The following is a 14,539-nucleotide window of genomic DNA, read 5'->3' on the forward strand; positions in this document are numbered from 1 at the left end:
TATGGTAAGCCCATAATGCCTCGTCCAACTTTTGAGCCCAATTCTTGCGCGTCAAATTAACAATCTTCTCGGGTATGGATTTGATCTCCCTGTTGGACAACTCCACTTGTCCATTTGTTTGAGGATGGTAAACTGTCACAATTTTGTGATGCACATTGTATTTAATCAGAAGCTTGCTGATGATGCGATTTATGAAATGAGTGCCCTTGTCGATTATGATTGCACGTGTGGTGCCAAAGAGTGAAAATATTTTTCTGCAAGAATTTCAAGGTTGTTGCAGCATCATTTGTAGCGCATGAAATTGCTTCGACCCACTTTGAAACATAATCAACAACTACCAAAATGTAGTTATGGCTATTGGAAGGTGGAAATGGGCCCATGATGTCAATTCCTCGTACATCAAACAATTCAACTTTTAGAATAACATATAGTGGCATCTCATTTCTTCCAAAAATATTTCCAAAGCGTTGGCAGTTGTTGCACTTCATAACATAATCTCTGGCATCTTTGAAGAGTGTGGGCCAATAGTACCCACTCTGAAGTACTTTTGTTGTTGTGCGTTGAACTCCAAAATGGCCACTGAATGGTGAGTCATGGTGCCACACCCTTTCTTGGCCCGAGAGGGGTTTGGTCATAGTTGGACTATGACTTATTATTTATTATAAGGATCAATGGTACTTAAGGAGTTAGATGTAACTATAGGGCCATAATGGTAATTTTGGCCCAACTGTACTTATGAGCAATTTTTTGAAGGGTCATCGCACTATGGACTGGTTCAATTCCTATCCATTGTAACTGCGCCCCGAGGAGAGTTATTATCACACCTACAAGGAGCAAACGCACCACAACCAAGGAAACAGCCGTATATCCAAAATAAAAATAAATAAAAATAAATAAATAAATAAACTAAACTAGGAAAGAAATGTAAAAGATAGAGTAAAAGATGTCCCTGGAAAAATTGGAGTGTTGTCACCGCAAGGAGTCTCCCATACAGGAGATGGCTCTCAACTGCTTGGGTCAAGGGATCGCCCTGACAATTGGAGCTTCCAGCAATTGTTGGATGCATGATGGTTGACATGCGTCTAAGACTGCTTCCAACTCATGCGACAGATAGCCTTTCTATCTCGGGGTCAATATTTGACTTTCGACGCATCGCCTATACTTCAAATATTATTTGTAGCTTGGTCGCACAATCTAAAATATGCCTAAGATTAAAAGGGTGCCTGCGAAAACACAAAAACTTCACAAAACATTAGCTGATAATTTATGGATGCATTTTGTTTTGTTTTATTATTAAGGACGAATGGAGTTGTACATTAAATCATGCATTAGAAATGGCTTATGCATTTGCACCCATGCGTCTGAGGTCATGCGTAGGAATGATGATGCGTTAATCTTGCAATAACCACACGTTCCTATCACAAGTTTTCTTATGCTTGCGCCAAGTATAACACAAACGCAAGTTTCTCGGGTAATCTGAGGTCGAACATGGGGACTTGTCACTCAATAATATTTGTGAAGTAATGCGTTTGAGACAAAGAATAAAAACAAAGCGAAGAAAGTTTAAATGACTTATACACTACTCTTATTCCTAACTAAAAAGATTGAACAATAGAAGACTTGCAATGAGAATAAGTAGAAACACAACAACTAATAATGCATAGTAATGTTTACTATCTTAAATCGCCCTAGTAATCCCAGCTCGTTGCACTAATGCATCACACCTCTAGGTGGTCAGTCGCAAGACTATATCTCTATAGTGCATGGTTGCGTCGAGCATAAGATTGTGCCTATCTCTAGGAACAATACGACCCTTACTTAGTGCATTCCATCTCTTACCTTCTCAGGCAGTTAGATACGGCTATTTAACTTATAGACAAGCAATGCAACATCCCATAGACAGGCGTTGCCACAACCTTTCACCAAGCAAAAAGGTTTAACTCACTTATACTTGCACAACGCACACCTCTCGGTGGGTTGCTACATGCGTCCTATCTCTAGTTTATATGATTAAGCATGCGATTGACTTTGATAAATAATAGCTGAAGATAAACTGTGATAGAGATAAAGATGATTAAAAAGATGGTAATGAAGGAATTAAGATTTGCAATGATCACAAAAGATCTTAATATCTCAAGCTAAAATGTAATATAATACAGAGATTAGAAGGGAGATGAAGGACTCTGCGTCAAGGCTGCCGATGGTGCCATGGTTGAATGGTAGAGATGTCTCTCTCGAGCTCTATCTCCGGCGAATGCTTCGATCGTCATTCGGTTTGGGTTGTGAAGATGAAGAATTCTCACTGGAAATCTCTTTCAAGCTCTCATCTGAGATCACAAACTTCTGCCTTGAGGCAGAAGATCGAATGTCTCGAAATGAAGGTCTCAAGGGCTATTTATAGAATTTGGACGTCGACAGTTGTAATGATGAAGGTATGGCTCATGCTGCTTTTGTAGCGGTATGAACATTGTTACATCACCTTATCTTTTTTATACTTCCAAGGTATGTGTTCGAGCTAAATTTAGCTGAAGTTATTAACGCATTCTACCCATCTTGCGATCTTCTATTATGGTTGTAAATTCGTGGCCGCAATCTCTATTTGTTCACCGCATTCTCCATGCATTGGACGCATGCGATTACTACAACTTCCATGCCTTGGACGCATGGGGTTGTTGTCTGCATTCGTCTTTTGCGGTCGCCTGGCTTTAGTGCATGCATTTTCTGTGATTGCTTATTACAAACGCATGAATTTGATTCCTGTGATAGCTACAAAAATAGACACTTTGGCATGGAATAATGCGTAATATTGGGTCAGTGAGGTTTTAGGTTCTTATTGACGCAAAACTCAAATTTTCACAAATTCTAAGTATTATCACTGCGTTTTCTACCTGTTAGCCCTCATAATTCTAAATAAAAGGCTTATAATAACTGGCATTTCTACCAATTATCACCCTTTGAAACTTAGAATCATGCTTGTCCTCAAGCATGCGTTACTCACCTTTCGGCGTTCCTTTACGATGACCAGTTTTTCAGAATATAATTAACTCGTACCTCTAACCATGGCTGCAATGCTCTCCTCTACTTTGGTTGCTTCTTCAAAGAGATCTTCTCTAAGTTGAATTTTGGCAAGCCCTTGCTCAAAAACTTTTTATTCATTCTCCGCAACTTTGCGTTCAGCTCATGAGAATGCGTTCGTTTAAAGCAATTCAAGCTTATGCGTTTACTTATTCGAATGCGACGTTGAACCTGGTTACGCTCTTCGTTTTGGCTTACCCCCACGTGTGTCATGCGAGTATCCAACTTCGGTTGCGTTCCATATTCAACTCAACTCATGTCTTGCTAAATTTGGCTTGCGCCAGACAGAGAAGTTACGCTGGTGCGTCGATCTTGGTGATTTACCTTTGTTTTGGCTTGCCCTTACGGGTGTCATGCGGACATCCAATTACGGGTAAATGCCTTTCATAACTTAACTCTTTTCAACATGGATTTCCCTATTGCGTTGACAGTGGAGTTATTTTCAAAAGTTTTTTTTTTTTAAGGAAATGACCGTAATGTGATGAACGCAATTCTCCGAGACTGCTGCCACCACTACAAGTTAAAAGAAAACTCAACAGGAATGTGATAACAAATGCTTGAGGAAAGGTTTGTACATAATAAAACTATTGACTTTCATAATTTGAGGAGGCTATTAAAAGTAAGAGGTGCCTTGTGATACTAATTAGAGGACGCGGTGAATTATTTGTACCATTATAGACGCATCGCAAAGAACCGCAGTCAGACAAGGAGAATTCCAAAAGTATAATGCATAAAAGATAACAAGAAAAGAACTTTAAGTAGAAGAACGCATGCGACAATGCGTTGGATTTCATGCGATTGAAACCATGTGTTGAAGGATGTGGAGTATTATTCCGTTGTAACTGCGCCCCGAAGAGAGTTATTATCGCACCTACAAGAGCAAATGCACCACAACCAAGGAAGCAGCCGTATATCCAAAATAACAATAAATAAATAAAAATAAGTTAATTAATTAAACTAGGAAAGAAATGTAAAAGATAGAGTAGAAGACATCCCTGGAAAAATTGGAGTGTTGTCACCGCAAGGAGTCTCCCATAAAGATGATGGCTCTCAACAGCTTGGATCAAGGGCTCGCCCTGACAATTGGAGCTTCCAGTAATTGTTGGACGCATGATGGTTGACATGCGTCTAAGACTGCTTCCAACTCATGCGACAGATAGCCTTTCTATCTCGGGGTCAATATTTGACTTTCGATGCATTGCCTATACTTCAAATATTGTTTGTAGCTTGGTCACACAATCTACAATACGCCTAAGATTAAAAGGGTGCCTACGAAAACACAAAAACTTCACAAAACATTAGCTGCCAAGTCCCCAGCAACAGCGCCAAAAACTTGTTGGGATAATTTATGGATGCATTTTGTTTTGTTTTATTATTAAGGATGAATGGGGTTGTACATTAAATCATGCGTTAGAAATGGCTTATGCGTTTGCACCCATGCGTCTGAGGTCATGCGTCAGAATGATGATGTGTTAATCTTAGCATGCAATAACCACACATTTTATCACAAGTTTTCTTATGTTTGCACCAAGTATAACACAAATGCAAGTTTCTCAGGTAATCCGAGGTCGAACACGGGGACTTTTCACTCAATAATATTTGTGAAGTGATGCGTTTGAGGCGAAGAATAAAAATAAAGCGAAGAGAGTTTAAATGACTTATACACTACTCCTACTCTTAACTAAATAAATTGAGCAATAGAAGACTTGCAATGAGAATAAGTAGAGACACAACAACTAATAACACATAATAATGTTTACTATCTTAAATCGCCCTAAGCTTGTTGCACTAACGCATCACACCTCTAGGTGGTCAGCCGCATGACTATATCTCTATAGTGCATGGTTGCGTCGAGCATAAGATTGTGCCTATCTCTAGGAATAATACGACCCTTACTTAGTGCATTCCATCTCTTACCTTCTCAGGCAGTTAGATACGACTATTTAACTTATAGACAAGCAATGCAACATCCCATAGACAGGTGTTGCCACAGCCTTTCACCAAGCAAAAAGGATTAACTCATTTATACTTGCACAACGCACACCTCTCGGTGGGTTGCTACATGCGTCCTATCTCTAGGTTATATGATTAAGCATGCGATTGACTTTGATAAATAAAAGCTGAAGATAAACTGTGATAAAGATAAAGATGATTAAAAAGATGGTAATGAAGGAATTAAGATTTGCATTGATCACAAAATATCTTAATATCTTAAGTAAAATGTAATACAATATAGAGATTAGAAGGGAGATGAAGGACTCTGCGTCAAGGCTGCCGGTGGTGCCATGGTTGAATGGTGGAGATGTCTCTCTCGAGCTCTATCTCCGGCGAATGCTCCAATCGTCACTCGGTTTGGGTTGTGGAGATGAAGAATTCTCACTGGAAATCTCTTTCAAGCTCTCATCTGAGATCACAAACTTCTTCCTTGAGGCAGAAGCAGATGTCTCAAAATAAAGGTCTCAAGGGCTATTTATAGAATTTGGATGCCCGATAGTTGTAATGATGAAGGTATGGCTCACTGCTGCTTTTATAGCGGTATGGGCATTGTCACATAGCCTTATCTTGTTGATACTCCCAAGGTATGCGTTCGAGCTGAATTTAGCTGAATTTATTAATGCATTCTACCCATCTTGCGATCTTTTATTATGGTTGTCAATCCGTGACCGCAATCTCTATTTGTTCACCGCATTCTCCATGCGTTAGATGCATTCAATTACTCAACTTCCATGCATTGGACGCATGGGGTAACCGTCTGCGTTCGTCTTTTGCGGTTGCCTGGCTTTAGCACATGTATTTGTCTGTGATTGCTTATTACAAACGTATATGTTTGATTCTTGCGATAGCTATAAAAATCAACACTTTGGCACGGAATAACGCATAATATTGGGTCAGTGAGGTTTTAGGTGCTTATCGACGCAAAACTCAAATTTTCACAAATTCTAAGTATTATCACTGCGTTTTCTACTTGTTAGCCCTTATAATTCTAAATAAACGGCTTATAATAACTGGCATTTCTGCCAGTTATCAACTCTTGTAAGTATGTACTTATGATGTTTGTATTAGTTGAAGCGTGCAGGAAGCCCATTGTATGTGTATGTATGATTGAATTGTTGGGGTTGATGCCCTAAAGTCTCGTGTTCTATAGTTTGTAAATAGTTTGTACGAATGCTTGTGATGTATTTATGATATTTACTTCACTTCTTGATTTTTCTCATATGGGTGTTTTATTTGCTTTATCACCAACCAATAAACTAAAATCCCTGGTTGTCTTTATGTAACTTTAGCATGTATGTGGTGACATACAAGTGGATCATGTTTTAAGTGATAACCAAAAATGGTTTGTAGTATATGGATATAGAAGGGAAACCTTATCCTAGTAATGCTACGGATGCGGCCCGCTTTGTGAAATAGTTACAAGTGTTGTGAATTGTCATAGATGGTATGATCCTGATTAGGGGACATGCGTGCAGGGACGTCCTATACAAAGATTTTGTATAAGACCTGACCACGAAGTGTTAACGTGTCGTTATATAACACCGTTCATGATAGAGACTTCACTTCACTAGAATGACCATAGGTAACATGACCTCAATCCTGAGTGAGTTGGGAACTTTTGCCATTGAAGGCGGTCCTTTGATCTGCATAGGTGCGAGTGGCCAGGCCACCGACTCAAACCTACCACTTTGGGGATTCGTTTGATTTGGGAGTTGGGAACTTAGCTACAAAAAATGAAATTCACTTCTTCCTCGAAGTAGGGGCAAGTAGATAGATAGCTCTCTTAAGGGCTGATTCTAGGGCTTGAACAATGTGGCGCCACATATCTTCTCATGGCCCGAGAGGTGTTCACACATAGTTGGACTATGTTATATTGTTCATTAGAGTGATCAGTAATACTTAAGAAGTGCGATGTAACTTTAGGGGTAAAACGGTAAATTGGCCCAGCTGTACTTATGAGCATCTGTGAAGGGCTATCGTACTCATGATTGGTTATATCCGATGGACACAAAAATATATCTGTGGTAAGAAGAGTTCACGTACCATCTCATGGCTAAAGGGTTTAGTCAGCTATTCACGTACCGTTAGAGCTTCGAGCCATAGGTCCATAAGGTCCCCTTGGTACCTTGGATATAAGTTGAGAATCAATTTTTGGGTCAGTTTGAAATGTTCAAATTGACAAGAGGAAGTTCGATTATATATGATATAATTAAACTGGTCAATTATATATGATATGATTGACTAAATGTATGAGATACATTATCTTGGAAGAAATTGGATATAAATATGATTTATATCAAGTAGAGGAGAAAACACTATAGTTGATATATGATTTCAAACTATAAGTTAAGAATATAATATGATTATATTCATTATTTTATTAATTGAGCGGTTATGAGATAATTTGCCGAAGTTTTCTCCAAATTCATGCGATAGTGGGAAGTTCAATTCAGTTTTAGTAACTGAAGAATAAAATGAAAATAGTTTTCATTTTGCACAAGACACGCTTAATCTCTCACGGTGTGAAAAGCTTCTATCGCTTGGTTTTGAGAGACGCAACCTACTAAACGATCACACACCCACCCATTCCTAAACGATCACCCGCGATTTCTTAAACGATGCTTACCTTTACTTGACGATCGTTTAGCGCCTGAGCGTAACTAAACGATTGCTTACCTTTTCATAGACGATCGCTTAGCAATTACTACATGATCTTGTACCCCACTCTAAATGATCAAGCACCCTACTATACGATAGTCTTCCCTATCTCCCATTTACTAGATCGTAGTACACGATAGCCTTTCCTCCTCCCCTCTACATGATTTTGTTCGTGCACTGCTATTCATGTAGACGACCGTGGTGGTGTAAGGCAGTTGCTTACTGGACGAGAAGGAATGAGGGGAGTTCGTTCACGATTGGATCGAGTCCTGTGAAGAAGAGTCTTCAACTGGTACGTTCTCTTGGTCTTTTGATTTTATCTTTTAAAGCATGCCAATAATTAGTGTTTTCAATGCATATCTGTTTGTTGGAATTTATGTTGAAAATTATGTCACAATGAAATTGGAAAGATCCGCTTCTGCTCATAGGTACTCTTGTATAAGAGTTCCTTCATGAATGAGGGAAAATATTCTAAGTGTTAGGAAGCCATACTCTCAAGTACTTAAGGACAGGAAAATATGCTAGGTATGGAATGTCAAGCTCTCGGGTGAAGTAGAGAGTAGTTGACACTTAGAGGAAAGTAGAGTATTTTATGCGTTGGAGCTATGACATGCTATGCGGCCAGTCTTTTTGAACTATGGAACCAGAAGTCCAAGAAGGGGGCATTATGGCTAGGTATAGCTATGTAGTATGTGGAAGTTATAGAGTAAACATACATGCAGTAGAAGAAATCAGAATTTATAAGCATTCTAATTACACTTAATTAGAGTTTAAAAAGCATGCAAGAAAACATTTTTATAGAAGAGGGTCTCAAAATGTTATAACTTCGATGAATCTCTACAATTCCAACTCTTCTCCATGAATTGGATATCTAAATCTCTAGTAGACCACCACAATGATCTTCTCTACTATCATCTAACTGGATTGAAAGGTGGAATCTTAGATTTAGGTCAATTAGGTGAAAGGAGTGAGAAGAGTTTGAGAGAGATATCAATTTGCCTGACCTTTTAAATTACTGAAATTGAAGTATTTAAACAACTAATTCATGCAAACACTTTGTTAATTAGCTTGATGACACTTCATAAACCACTAAAAAAAGTGGACTTAGATGTTAATTCATGGACAATTCCACTCAAAATCAATTTTTTTTTTTTGGGAAAAAACCCACTTTAAAATTAAATAATCATTTTTCATTTTTAGATTTTTATTTAATCTAATTTTACATTAAAATCAAATTAAATAATACTGAAATTCAATTAAAATTAATAAAAAATCTAATTCAAACATGAATCCTATTCATGTTAATTAATATTTAAATCAATGTTTAAATATTCTAATCTCCCCGATTGCATTTAATTTCGACAAATTTAAATGTTTTAATTATATCAAATATTATTAATCAAACCCTAAATTGAATTTGAACACTTCAAATTCAAAACCCCAATTTTGATAGTGAACATTTCAAATCCGCTTAATTCACTCATCCAAGGAGTAATTTTACGAGCTAGTAGAGGGACTTTATGGACCTACAGATCATGAGATCCATCAATTGGAGATTAATTGGCTAAACTCTTTAGACCGAATTAATCAATATTCGTTAATATCGACACCACTATAGCTCGATAGTTTCACTCTTCTCACTATAGATATATTTCTATCCACTTTAATGATAATCAGTAAGTCGACCCTTCACAGATTGTTCGTATTTACAGCTAAGTCAAAATTATCTGTTACCCCGTTAATTACATCTTGTTCCTTAAGCTTCTTCTGATCCTCTATTGAACAATTGGTTTATAGTCCAACTAATAAACCATATCCCTCTCGGCTATGACAGTGTGGAGCCCCTTTGTTCAAAATCAAGAGTCAGTATTTAAGGGAACAACCTATCTGCTTACCCTAAATTGGGTAGGAGTGAATTCCATCTTGCAAGAGTATATCCCCAGCTATCTATCCAGTCTTATCCCTAAAATGGGAGGCTTATTGAGCAGTGTTGTTGAACTGCTCTCACCTATGCAGATCAAATGATGCCTCCACTCACATGTCTCCACATGAATAAATAAAAGTTCATAGTTAGCTTAAGATTAAGATCGAGTTACCCTAGGCCATCAAATTTGAAATAGTCAGTTTTAACAGTTAACGATCGTTATAAAGAAAAGTGACTATTTCGTGGTCCGGACTTATGCAAATATCTTTACGTAGGATGCCTCCACTCACACATGAATGATTTTGGGATCACATCATTTGTATTAATGTACAAAGTGGGTCACATCCAATAGTGTGATTAAGACAAGGTACCAAATCTCATCCATATACTTATAGACCCTTTTGGCTATATACTAAATCTTGATCAACTTTTATGTCTCCACATAAAGTTAAATTCATATTATAGCCATGGATTTGTTTATTGGATTTTTATAATAGAATTCAATATCAACAACGTTTAATTGAATGAAAAACTCAATAATACTTTTATTGATAAATAGAATATGTTTCCAATATTAATAAACTGCGAGTTTTAGGACATTCCCAACAGGAAGGTTATGGAGGAAGTAAGATGGCTTTTGAATGGGGAGGAAGGGCCGAGGTTGGTATAGGAGAAGTATGTGATCAACCTCATAAGCAAATGGTAAGGGCTAAGTTGGCAAACAGGGTGGATGTAGACCTATGCGTCAAATGTGACGCTTAAAGGGTGTGACGCTGAGTAGAAGTATGCAATGACCAGGAAGAGGCTTAAGTGGCTATAAGCTCATGCGACGAAGTTAAGCTGGAGAGTTCAGCTTAATTAATTAATAAACGGGCTATTTTGCAACCTTAGAAACATTGGATTGAGGATTAACATGCTAGGTGATGTTTAATTAAGATAAGCCTACATGCAAGGCTAAGTGTAAATATGTCTTGCGAAGAAGAGAACTGTTTTGCCAAAAATTTTCCTACACTTAGAGGAAGCGGCCATTTGAAAGCTTGGAATGAATTGAAGAAGTTCTCAGTAAGCTCGAGAGATTAAAGGGATTCTCAGCCTATTCAGAAGAACTTAATGCTCAAATTCTAAGGTAAGAGAGTTAAAATATTTATGGGAAAATTCACTAAAGGAAACCTAGTTAGTTAAAGGCTAGAACTAGAGTTATAGAATCTAGAAGATTGAAATCTGAAATGATATTATGAATAAATAAGCAGGCAGCTGCGTTTGAAGAATAAGCAAGTAGCTGACCAGCCGATGATATGCTTTTATGTGTGTGAGCATTGACACAATATTCATAGTCGAGGCGCATTGGGTACATGAAGTAACTCTTATTCAAGAGTACCTACGAGCGGAAGCGGATCTTTCCAATTCATTGTGATAGAATTACCACATATACATTCAAAACATACTAATATGCATTCATAATGCTAAAGAGATCAAGAGATCATACTAGATGAAGATTTCTTCTTCACAGCGAGTCTAAAACCCACCCGTCTAACTCGAACAATCACCACTCGGACAGAAGAAAATAGAGAAGACAACACCACTCAGAGCTCTCAGTATTCTTGGAGTGAGAATCCAAAGTGTGGGCTTTGTTCGGATTTGGTAGAGGGAAGGAGGAAGAGAGACCATACACAACAATCAAGCAAGTGAGAGAAGAGGTCGTCTATTGCATAGACAAGATGCTTGATTGTTCAAATGAAGTATACGATCGTGTAGGAAAAGTAAGCGATCGTCTAAACGATCGTGTAGGAAAAGGTAAATGATCGTCCAAACGATCGTGTAGGAAAAGGGTGAGCGATCATCCAAACAATCGTGTAGGAAAAACTAAGCGATCGTCTATACGATCGTTTAGTAAATATCGAGAGCTAAACGATCGCTTAGGAAAAAGGTAAATGATCATTTAGATAATAGCGGGCGACGGTGTAACCGGTATACGATCACTTAGTAATATCGTATATGTAAGCAATCATACAGTCACTATCATATAGGGACTGATTTTCTAAACGATGACACTATCTTTTTCACAATGTCCGTGCACTTGTCTCCTGCACACCGTCAGCTATTTATAATGCACTCATCCGTTATTTGAAATAAAAGAGGCGCCTTCCCATTTCCTTTATAACCGTCCAATGACTATGATCTTATCATATTCATAACATATAATTAATATCATATATTAATTATAATATTTTCTCTACTAGATATAAATCATATTTATATCCAATTTCCTCAAAATTAATGTATCTCATACATAAAGTTAATTATATCATATTTAATTAACTAGTTCAATTATATCATATATAATCGAACTCCCTCTTGTCAATTTGAACATTTCGAATTGACCCAAAAACTAACTTTCAACTTGTATCCAAGTTACCAAGGGGACCTTATGGACCTATGGCTTGAAGCTCCAACGGTACGTAAATATCTGACCGAACTCTTTAGTCATGATATCCACCATTCGTTAACTGCCAAGCATTCCATTAAAGACCGACTGTTGAACTCTTCTTGCCATAGATATATATCTATGTCCATTGGATATAACCAATCATCAGTACGATGACCCCTTACAGATGCTTGTAATTACAATAGGCCAATTTACTGTTTTGCCCCTGTAATTACATCTTTCTCCTTAAGTACCATTGATTCCTCTAATTAACTATAACATAGTCCTACGATGTGTGAACACCTCTGGGGCCATGAGAAGGTGCGTGGCGCCACATCGTTCAAGCCCGGGAATCAGCTCTTAAGGGAGCTATCTATCTACTTACCCCTGCCTCGGGGAAGAAGTGAATTCCATCTTGTGTATTTGAGTTCCCAGCTCTCAAATCAGATGAATCCCCAAAATGATAGGTTTGAGTCAACGTTCCTGCCACTCGCACCCATGCAAATCAAAAGACCGCCCTCAATGGCAAAAGTTCCCAACTCACTGAGGATTGAGGTCATGTTACCTATGGTCATCCTAGTGAAGTGAAGTCTCAATCATGAATGGTGTTATATGACAAGACATTAGCACTTCGATGTTAAGTCTTATACAAACTCTTTATATAGGACAACCCCGCTTGCATGTCCACTACACGAATTATTAGGATCAGACCATCTGTGACAAGTCACAATATTTGTAGAAATTCCACAAAGCGGGCTGCGTCCGTAGTGTTACCAGGATAAGGTTTCCCTCCTATATCCATATATTATAGACTATTTTAGTTGTCACTTAAGACATGATCCACTTGTATGTCACTACATACATGCTTAAGTTACATAAAGATAACAAGGGATATTAAGTTTATTGGTTTGTGGTAAAATGAAAAACATTTAAATGTGCAAAGTCAAGTAATGAAGTAAATATCATTTATATTATACATCACAAGTGTTCGTACAAAGTTGTTTATAGACTACAGGACACGAGACTTTAGGGCACAAACCCCAACAGTATGTTACATAGTTGACGCTCATTGCATAGGCTAAAAAAGGTGTTCCAGTGCCTACCTGAGCACTATGAGAAAGGATTTCCATTCTTCAACCAAGCTATAAGGTAAAATGGCTAAGTGTATTTGAAGCGATGAGATGGTTAGGATGCGATAAACTTAGGCATGATACGATAAACTACTAGTATGCGATGAAGTTAAGTTTATGCGCTAAGCTTAAAAGGGAGCTGATTATACTGACCAAGGGACATTTCCTTATTTCAGGGTAGACGCAAATAGGAGAGGCTTACAGACCCTTGGACAAGTAGCTTAAGATAGTGAGTGACTAGCTTTCAAAATGTCTGCTAAATGTTTTACTTATCAATTTCCAACGCATAATTATCTTTGTCATGATGTCCCAATGCATGCTTCCAGTAAGGAAGTCAAACACATGTTGATGATTTAAAAGAGTTTGTTTTTACTTGTAACTTTCATGCGTTTCACTTGAGTTCTATCCCATGACTTAGCATTCAAATGAGCTATTTACTGATTCCCTTAAGCATGATAAGTGTGATGTTTATGATGTTCACATGTATGTTTAATATATAAAACCTACTCCTAAGGATACTGAAGGTATGTTAAGGTACCTAGCTACATGACGATCCTTGCTATTGCACGTATTGTAAGGTAAGCAGGATCCTACTCAGTTCTACGTGCACGTAAGTGAAGGAACTCTTTGATGAGAGAACCTTTAGCGGAAGCAAGATCGTCCCAAATCCATTTTTCATTTAATGTAAGTTTTACAGTAAATCAAGAAAAAAATATGCATTTACATAAATTATAGCATGCATTAATAAAGAAAACGTAGGGTTTCAAAAAACTTTAACTTTGAAGACTATTCTTCAAGAATCCCTTGAACAAGTCACGAACGGGTCTCCTTTTCCAAAGCGGAGACCACCAAACAGAGCCTCCTATATTCGCATTAGGGATTGAGACTGCCAGGAGGTGTGGGCTCTGCCTTAGGGTTTTGGAAGAGAGAAGGAGATGGAGAAGAGAAGAGGGAGGAGAAGAATTTTCTTCTCTTTTCATTTTTTCCAGAGAGAACTATTTTCTCAGTGTTTCATGGAGGAAGATGAAAATGCACCATCCCTCTCTCTAACCCCTCTCATTGCGTATTTGACTGAGAGAAATTAGGGGGAGGAGTTAATTAATTAATATTAATTTAATAAAATTAAATTAATAATAATTATACATATAATAACAACCTTATTATATGTATATAAACTATATGTTATATCCCATATAACACATATCTATAGTTACATATTGCATCAAATATAATATAGCCTATAGATATATTTTCTCTCAACCATACATGACATTTAATATGAATCACATTGATAGTAAACTTACTTATATGAATCTCATTCATATAATTGAT

This window comes from Benincasa hispida, chromosome 8, assembly GCF_009727055.1.
Source record: "Benincasa hispida cultivar B227 chromosome 8, ASM972705v1, whole genome shotgun sequence".
NCBI classification, from domain to species: Eukaryota; Viridiplantae; Streptophyta; class Magnoliopsida; order Cucurbitales; family Cucurbitaceae; genus Benincasa; species Benincasa hispida.